Source organism: Rana temporaria, chromosome 4 (genome assembly GCF_905171775.1).
Source record: "Rana temporaria chromosome 4, aRanTem1.1, whole genome shotgun sequence".
Classification (NCBI taxonomy): domain Eukaryota; kingdom Metazoa; phylum Chordata; class Amphibia; order Anura; family Ranidae; genus Rana; species Rana temporaria.
The window spans coordinates 87704018-87713932 of NC_053492.1; positions in this window are offsets into that span (position 1 = coordinate 87704018).

The window sequence follows — 9915 nt, forward strand, 5'->3', positions numbered from 1 at the left end:
GGTGTGCACATCCAACAGACCTCGGCGATGGCCTACCAGGCTGGGGTCGCACGCTACACGGAGTTACATGTTGCTGAGAGGGGCCCTGCTGACTTGCTGGGTCCCCAGCTCTACTGAGGAGATCCCAGGCTGGATGCCGTTTGATGGGGGGTCGGCTTGAGGAGAACCCGGAGGCAGGTTGTCCAACAGGGCTTGAACGAACCATCGGGGATCTGATGTACATTGACAGGTACACTTCAACTGTCACCCGGTGACCCTTACTTAATCTACTGGGAGGATTTGCTCAATCCGTTCGGTTCACTTAACGTACTAGGCCTGTGGCAGAGGCCCTAGAGCCAGGTCTGTGGCAGAGGCCTGTTCATCCCAGCAATCTAAAGTGACACTTCGGCTGCCAGGCTCGTGGCGGGAGTCTGTCCGGGGGCACTTCACCCACTCTGGCTGGAGTGGCGACGAACTGTAACTACTACTACTATGCTGTTGAGAGCAGGATTGCTCCTTTCATATCCAGGCCTGATACTGCAAAGTTCTCTATCGCTTCATCAACCTTTCCTTCCTATCTCATGTTGATGTTGGCTATGTTGGGCCGAAAATAAAGCATTTGAAAACCTCCTTTGATTGACTGGACATTCGCTCACTACTCTACTCATCAACTATACCCCTAGACAACACTGAGAGGTAACTTAATATCCCGATCCCAACAACAACCAGCGGCTCCTGAGGGGGTAGCGCTACAGCTTGATTCCCCCGTCAACACAGTCAGTGTTCATGGGGGAACGTCTCCCACAGCTTGTCTGCAGGAGCTTGGGGGTATGGGGAGACTTCCTGGCTGGCAGAACACAATGATTACTACTAGCAGCTACAGTCACCAGCAGTAACTGTATGTAAAAAAAAATCTGACAGGTTGGTTGACTTGGGTGCAACCAGCCTGCACATACATGGATTGAATTTTGGCTGGTTCAGCATGGACCGGCTGAGATTCGGTCCATCTATGCCCAGCTTTAAGCTTAAAGCTGAATTCCAAGTATGGTAATTTTCTAATAGTTACATTGGACTAGCTTTGACCAATGTAAGTATGCATGTAATATACCTGTGGAACAGGGGTGCCCAACCTTTTGGAGAACGAGGGTCACCTAAGCCACTTGGTAACAGGTCGCGGGCCACAATGAGCAGAGCGGGTATGGATGGCAGCTAACTCTACTCTATAGAGCCCACTCTACTTTTTGCGGATCGGATTGGAGGTAGGCGTTTGTAAACGGCCACAAGTCCATTTACATCTGCTACTCCTTAGAGGTGAATGGAGGGTCCAATTGGGTTGGATTGACCGTGTCAAAGGGGCCTTTGGCTCAGTGCAGGTAACCCACAGGTGCACTGCTCTGCACCTGCAGATCAGTTTGAAAGCAGCCCAGTAACCACTGCAGAACAGAACATGCCCATATATACACTGTGATTTTAGTAATAAACTTACCTTTAATAACAGTATTCTATTCCATCCCAGAGCAGGAGGTCGCGGGCCACATCAGGGGGCACTGGTTGGGCACCCCTGCTTTAGAAGATGGAAATCACTGTAATAGTTAATGCTACTACAGTGATCTTCACTAGCCCCTGGGTCCCATCCTGAGTGGCTGCGTTGTAAACACAGGATGCCACCCACTCAGCATGGGCGCCATTCAGGAAACATTTAGCATTTTCTCAATGAATGCAAAGCATTCTCTGATTGGATGAGCTGGAGATTGTGATGTCACTGCTCTACCTCGTCCAATCAGAAAACACTTTGCACCCATTGCGAAAATGTTCTGTGAACAGTGTTCTTGCTGAGCGGGAAACCTCCTTTGTTCAGTAAGCTACAAGGCAGCCGCTTGGCATGGGACCCATAAGCTAGTGGTGATCACTAGTGGAGTCTCCATGGGGATTCTACAGGTATGGCATATACATAATAACATTGCTCCAAGCTGGACCAATTTAACTATGTAAAAATTGCTGCATCTAGAATTCAGCCTTAAAGTAATTTGTAGGCAAAGTAATCCATAGCAGTCATATTGCACTCTGTAGAGGTTCAGCCAAAATAAAGTTGATTTTGTTTAGTTGCTATGATCCACTACAATCAAGTATAAGAACAAAATAAGGCCGTATTTGAAGATGACAGTGCTGTCAGACCAATAACACAAAGCTGACTTACCAGCAGACAGGTGACACTGACTTCAGGCATTCCATTGTAAAGATACTGTGCTAGTGTTTCATCAGTAAAAGCCAGTTTTTCATGTTTGACTTCATACTTTTCACTTTACCCAACGACAGTAGCATAATTAATTCTAATGTTGATTGATACACAAAAAACTGTCAACTCATTAGTGATTGTGTTGCTGCTTTGTCACTTTGATGTGTATCACCTTTTGCACCTGAGCCATAAGGAGCTATTTTGACACAATATATAAAGCTATAAATACACTATATCCTTGAACGTGATGTACTCTAACTTCATAATTATATACCGTTTGGCTAGTGGTTCAACCAATCCCACACGTTAGAAAATCAATTTTGGCAAATGTCAAGCTACTCGAGTTCCTCCAAAAACTCATCAAACCATGTGTGTATGGGCATGGCCATATGCACTGGGCCACATTATTGCTGGGACAGAATAGGTGCTTCCCTACCTTGATGCCACCAGATTTGAAGAGCACAATTTACTATATCTGCCTTTTTATCAGTAAAGTTTGTATAGCTCACAGTGCATTAGTGTGATGGTTACTGGGAACTGGTAACTGGGAACTGGTAACTGGAAATGGTTACTGGGGTTCCTTAAATTTGTGGCCCCGGGGAAGAGTGCCTCTTTACAGCTGGCTAAAAAGTTTATCATAGTCAGTGGTTACTCATCTGGGAGAAAGAAGTTGATTATTGTTCAAGGAACCCCAGCAGTAGCAACCTCTGGGGGAAACCTAGTGTTCCACAGAATGGTATACAGAATAATTCCACGCTGCCTTAAGGGTAAGCTGTTGACACACCAAGTAGACAAATTGCAACAATGTGGAAACAAAAAAAGTGTAGCGCGAATCAAAATATATAAATGAATAAATAAATACGTGAAAACTAAAATGAATAAATACATAAAAACGTGATAAATAAAGTGCTCAAATATTGATCATGAACAATGTAAGCCCCATAAGCACACTATGAATGTCTACATGCAAAAATGCAAAGACTATCTGTCCTTAGAGTGATCAAACTTCGGTGTTGACAAAGTTAAAAATATGGCGACGATTTCAAACCATGCAGATCTGTGCAAGTGAAGAAGTGATGAAGTGAAGGGAACCACCCCACAGGTAAAAGGCTTACCAGAATGTATGGACCCTAGAGAACCTACGTTCAATGGGTCAAAAAGGCTTGCATGGTGGAACCACAATGTAAATTGGGCGATCCTATGGACTTCAGGATGCTGTGCCAGAGATGACAAAACACCAGCAGGATAGAGAGAATCTCAGGGAAAGGTGACTTCCTAGTGGGTTGTCTCATAGAAAACAATGATCCAGGGAATCCCAAATAGATGTAAAAGGGTTGTGTCATATAATAGAAAAAAAAACGGCCACATATCGTAACTCTATATTACATATCAAAAGTTTAATGAAGTCAGAACACTTACATTTGTGATGATATTCAAGCGCCTTGTATAAAAATGTGGCAACAATGGAGTCCTCCCGACGCGTTTCATCCGCTAGGACATCATCTGTGGTATCTCTCTACTGCTGCCCACCAGTTATTTATAAAATGAATGACCTCAATTATGAGAAACCAGCCCAGGAGTGTTCCACAGAAGCCTGGTTGAAAAAGGCCTTTACTAGTACTCTTCACTGGAAACACCTGAACTTTATCATTTAGAGGAGCAGTTCACACATTTCCAGGGTTACTCTTATTTTATGCCAGGAAATCTATCATACTGAAATGGAGAGCTGCAGCTGTTCCCATTCTGAATACTTTAAAGTCATTGGTGAACTCTGTTATGCCATCATATAAAGAAACATATTTGAACAGGGGAAGTCCCAATTTTTTTTTTTTTTTTTTAAGTCTGGGGCATCTGGTTGGAAATTTTACGCCACCACTGTGGGGCAAGATGACCCTGTGGATAGCTCACCTTAGATTGTTGTATTTGTCAGGATTAGACCTTAGACCAGTTTGCGGTGTCCACTGCCCAGTACAATCTCACCAGATACCATATTAATTTGTAGTACACAACCATTTGCACGAACGGAGGTGAAGGGTGGCTGACAGTTCCGATGGTGTGTCTCCCTTTCTTCACAGAAATATTTTTCTGTGGATGAGTGTTTTTATCCCTGTCTTTTTACAGGTAGGGGAAGTGACCTTTTTTTGTATTGTCATATTGGTCAGGCAACGCGCCAACACCTTTGCTGCCATTGTGCAATGTGCTGGGTGTTTAGAGCGTTCATGCGCCTTTAAGGAGGGTTGGGCTCCCTCCAAGTCATCTGCCCTTCATCTATCCATCAGCACACATATGCTTCCACTGTGGAGACTCTTTAAATTTAGAGTTATGCCGTGTACACACGATCGGAAATTCCAAGCATATACACGATCACACATACCTTGTTGGAAATTCCGACCGTCAAGAACGCGGTGACATACAAGACGTACGACGAATGAAGTTCAATAGGCAGTTTGGCTCTTCTGCTTGATTCTGAGCATGCGTGTTTTTTTGCGCATCGGTATTGCATACAGACAAGCAAATTTTCCGATAGGAACTTTTTCCGTCAGAAAAATAGAGAACCTGCTCTCAATCTTTTGTTGGCAGAAATTCCGACAGCAAAAGCCCGATGGAGTATACACACGGTCGGAATTTTCATCCATAAACTCACATCGAAATTTTCTTGTCGGAATTTCTGATCGTGTGTACGTGGCTTAAGGGTCTGCAGTATACAGGGAGCCTTGATGGGGCCTGCAGCTTATGCATGTATTTGCAAGTATGTGCAACTAAACCCCTGTTTTTAACTCGTATGCCGCGTACACACGACCATTTTTAATGGTCTAGAAAAAAACAAAATTTTTTTCAACCCGATTATTGTTAAACCGGTCTTGCCTACACACGATCATGAAAAAAAATGCTCTAGCAAAGCGCGGTGACATACAACACATACGACGGCACTATAAAGGGGACGTTCCATTCGGATGGCGCCACCCTTGGGGCTGCTTTTGCTGATTTTGTGTTAGTAAAAGTTTGGTGAGAGACGATTCATGCTTTTCAGTCTGTTACAGCGTGATGAATGTGCCATCTCCATTACGAATGCTAGTTTTACCAGAACGAGCGCTCCCGTCTCATAACTTGCTTCTGAGCATGCACGTTTTTTTCACGTCGTTAAAGCCTACACACGACCATTTTTATGACGTTAAAAACGACAACGTTAAAAACGACAATGTTAAGAACGACATAAAAATTTTGAGCATGTTCTAAATTTTTAATGGCCATTTTTTACGCAGTGAAAAATACTCTGGATCGTTTTTAATGACATTAAAAAAAATTATTTTTTTACATCCCGAAAAACGGTTGTGTGTACGCGGCAATACTGTTAGACAGGTTAATTTGGTTGGTTGCTGGCTGGTTGGTAAGTTGAGCACAGAAAATCTTTGGTTTAATTTGACATGCGTCTGCCCTTCCAGTGCTCCTTGCTGTGAAGACCAGTTATAAGTAGGGGCAGTGACCTTTTTTTGTATCGTCTTTTGAGTAGCAAGCCTGGGGTAGTTTTTTTGTCTTGTTTTTTTGTTTTGTACCTTGTTCAAGCTGAGGTTTGCCCAGAGGTTCTGTTTTGTACTTTTTGTACTAAAATAATAAAAAGAATTTGCAAAAAAAAAAAAAAATCAGCTGCTCGAAGCGTTGAACATCTAAATATATTCTGCTGCTATTTTGAGAAATTTCACAAAAAATCTGACTTTCAAAAATGTATGTGCTGACAAACAGCACTTCCATCATTCTACTTGGAAAGTTAACCCACCAGAAACAACTCAAGAAGTTAAAATTAAATCAGAGAAGTCTAACACAGTGTTTTTTGGTGGCCCTCAGGATCATGCATTTCAGTTTTCCTCACATGATTGTAGTAGACCAGGGTATACTCTAATGCCCCGTACACACGATCATAAATTCCAACAAGAAAAGTCCGATGTGAGCTTTTAAGCGGAAATTCCGACCGTGTGTATGCTCCATCGGACTTTTGCTGTCGGAATTTCCGCCAAACAAAAGATTGAGAGCTGGTTCTCAAATTTTCCGACGGAAAAAATTCCGATCGTCTGTAGAAATTCCGATGCGCAAAATTCCGGCGCATGCTCGGAAACAATTCAACGCATGCTCAGAAGCATTGAACTTAATTTTCTCGGCTCGTCGTAGTGTTGTACGTCACCGTGTTCTTGACGGTTGAAATTTTAGAGAACTTTTGTGTGACCGTGTGTATGCAAGCCAAGCTTGAGCGGAATTCCGTCGGAAAAAACATCCAAGGTTTTTCTGATGGAAAATTCGATCTTGTGTACGCGGCATTACTTAGCTTTGTGTCTACATGGAGGTCTGCATTAAGTAGAAAGAACTCTGCGACACTCTGCAGGCTCCTGGCTGCGGCCTGCATTTTATGAACGAGGTGCAAAATTCATGCCGTGGTGGGTACTAATCAAACCGTTTATAGCGGGATGGTGAGTAGCAATATACACTGTGCTTTATAAAATGTTCTTTCAACAAAAAATGATATGTCATATGGCTCTGCTTTTTTTGCTCCTGAATTATCAGAGCAGATCCCTTTTTGATTGTGTGTTGATTTACACATAATAACCAGCCTCTAAGCCACTGCATTAGGACCAGTTACAATGCACTCAGTCAAATCTATCACACAGATCTTTACAGACTGCTATGTACCCTATGACTTTATCTTCTTCCTTCTATATCACAATACACGCCTGAAGAAGACATACAGGAAGACTGTATTTATCCATCTAATCAATGCTGCCCGGGCATGTATTCCTACCCTATGGTGCCATCTGGAACCCCCAACCATGGCACAACAGTTTGCAAGGATACAAGACATCAAACTCACAGGGGACCTCATTGTCCACTATTAGGTGGCATAGAGGAAACCTTGCAACAGAGTTGGTTTTACTGGTTTGAACTTCTATTCACGACAGAACACATCTACTATGTAGCAGTGTCCCAAGACTAGGACAACCCTTAACTACAAGAACTGGCATTCATTTCATAATGCCCATCCCTTCTGAACTCCTACCACCCTCTATAACTTCCCCTTTCTTCCTTGATCATTGAACTATGTTTTCAACATTCAATAATTTATGACTCAAATTTTCCAAAAGTTAAAATCATGAAAATGCAGAGAGTTGAGTTAACTTATTGATGCAGCTTACACTCGAAGGTTGGCAAGATTTTTTTTTAGCCATTCTGCAATAACAAATTTTACCTTTACATTGTATTGTATAGATTATTATTGACTACTGTTACCACAGATATTATACTGTATCTGTAATATTATTCACATTGTACAATCAAGGATCATGTTTTCCTGAAAATTCCATCACAAATAATGAATTTATAAAATAAATATAAGAGCAAGCTGCACGTTTATGTAATGACATCATCCCATGAGGGCAGGCAGCCTTGAAGTCAGATTTCTAATTTTTGGCATTCTTTTAGGAGGTCTATCAGTAAGGAAAATTATTTCTGAGCAAATAGAAACATTGGGGCAGATCCACAGAGCGAGTACGCCGGCGTATCTACTGATACGCCGGCGTACTTTCAAATTTCCTGCGTCGTATCTTTGGTTTGAATCCTCAAACCAAGATACGACGGCATCTGGGTTAGATCCGACAGGCGTATGGCTTCGTACGCCTTCGGATCTTAGATGCAATACTTCGGCGTCCGCTGGGTGGAGTTCCCGTCGTTTTCCGCGTTGAGTATGCAAATTAGCTGTTTCCGACTATCCTCGAACGTACGCGCGGCCGTCGCATTCTTTTACGTCGTCTCTAGTCGGCTTTTTCCGGCGTATAGTTAAAGCTGGTGTTTTGCGGCGTATAGTTAGACTTGCCATGTTAAGTATGGCCGTCGTTCCCGCGTGTCATTTGAATTTTTTTTTTTTTGCGTAAGTCGTCCGTGAATCGGGATGGATGTAATTCACGTCTATGTTAAAAAAAATTACGCCCTTGCGACGTCATTTAGCGCAATGCACGGCGGGAAATTTCGGGACGGCGTATGCGCAGTTCATTCGACGCGGGGACGCGCTTCATTTAAATGAAACACGCCCCCTAATTGCCGATTTGAATTCCGCCGCCAGAGATAGACTACGCCGCCGTAACTTACGGCGCAAAATCTTTAAGGATTCGAACTAAAGCCAGGTAAAGTACGGCGGCGTAGCGCATCTCTGTGGATCTGCCCCATTAGCTTTTGGCCACTAGTTGGACCTCAGGCCATCAGGAGCAATCCATATAACTCTAGCACCTATGCATAGAACATTTACAAAAAGGAAAAAAAGAAGAGCCAGGAGAAAACGTACTCAAAGATGTAAAAATTTGAAATAATGAAACCAAAAACCTTGACTGGACCTTCCCTTTAAGAACACAGTTTCATTTTAACATAGTACACAATGCCAAATCCCTGATAATCTTCTAGGTATTGTTCCGTCTCCCTGCTGTACAATGTCAAGACGTGCATGGGCAGGACCAGGTCGGATCATATGAAAACCTGTCACTGTAAATTCTGTATGTGGACACCTTTATATCCACTGATTTAGTAACAAGTAGACGAGAAAATATCCAAGTACATACATAATGTCCTTGTCAATCTCATAATTGGCAGATTGAATCATTCTCTCCAGCACTGAATCCAACCAATAATGGCTAAAAATGCCATTGTTAACAAATTGCCATCTGATCTCACAATTAAATTTACTTATTACTGTATGTTGAATATAAACTAATTGCAGGCTAGTGGATAGCCTCCTGATCTGCCAAACATACTGGAGTCTGTCTTTTTATCCATTTTATCTTAAGGCAGGGACCCTACTTAATTTCTCAGTGGTACCAGCACATCACACCTAGCATACAGGCTATTATCCTAGGGTAAGAAGGCCATGACCTATAGAACTCTGGCTGTAATATTAAGAGCCCAAAAGGCCTTGTGCATTTAGCAGGCGCTTCAAGAGAGGGGCAAAAACTGGGTCAGTCTCAGTTAACTGGATCACTTTACTTCATGTCTCAGCATGATATACGCTGTATTGTCAAAAGTATTGGGAAGCCTGCCTTTACACACACATGAACTTTAATGGCATCCCAGTCTTAGGCCCCGTACACACGTCCGAGGAACTCGACGGGCCAAACACATCGAGTTCCTCGTCGAGTTCTGTGTGAAGCCGCCGAGGATCTCGGCGAGCCAACTTTCCTCATTGAACAACGAGGAAATAGAGAACATGTTCTCCATTTGGCCCGACGAGTTCCTTGTCGGCTTCCTCGGCGAAAAGTGTACACACGACAGAGTTTCTCGGCAGAATACGGCTCCGATCGAGTTTCTGGCTGAATTCTGTCAAGGAACTCGGTCGTGTGTACGGGGCCTCAGTCTGTAGGGTTCAATATTGAGTTGGCCCACCCTTTGCAGCTATAACAGCTTCAACTCTTCTGGGAAGGCTGTCCACAAGTTTTAGGAATGTGTCTATGTGAATCTTTGACTAGTCTTCCAGAAGCACATTTGTGAGGTCAGGCACTGATATTGGACGAGAAGGCCTGGCTCGCAAGTCTAGGCTCTAATAATTCATCCTAAAGGTGTTCTGTTGGGTTGAGATCAGGTCAAGGTCCTCCACCTCTTGTGGACAGCTTTCCCAGAAGAGTTGAAGCTGTTATAGCTGCAAAAGGGTGGGCCAACTCAATATTGAACCCTAT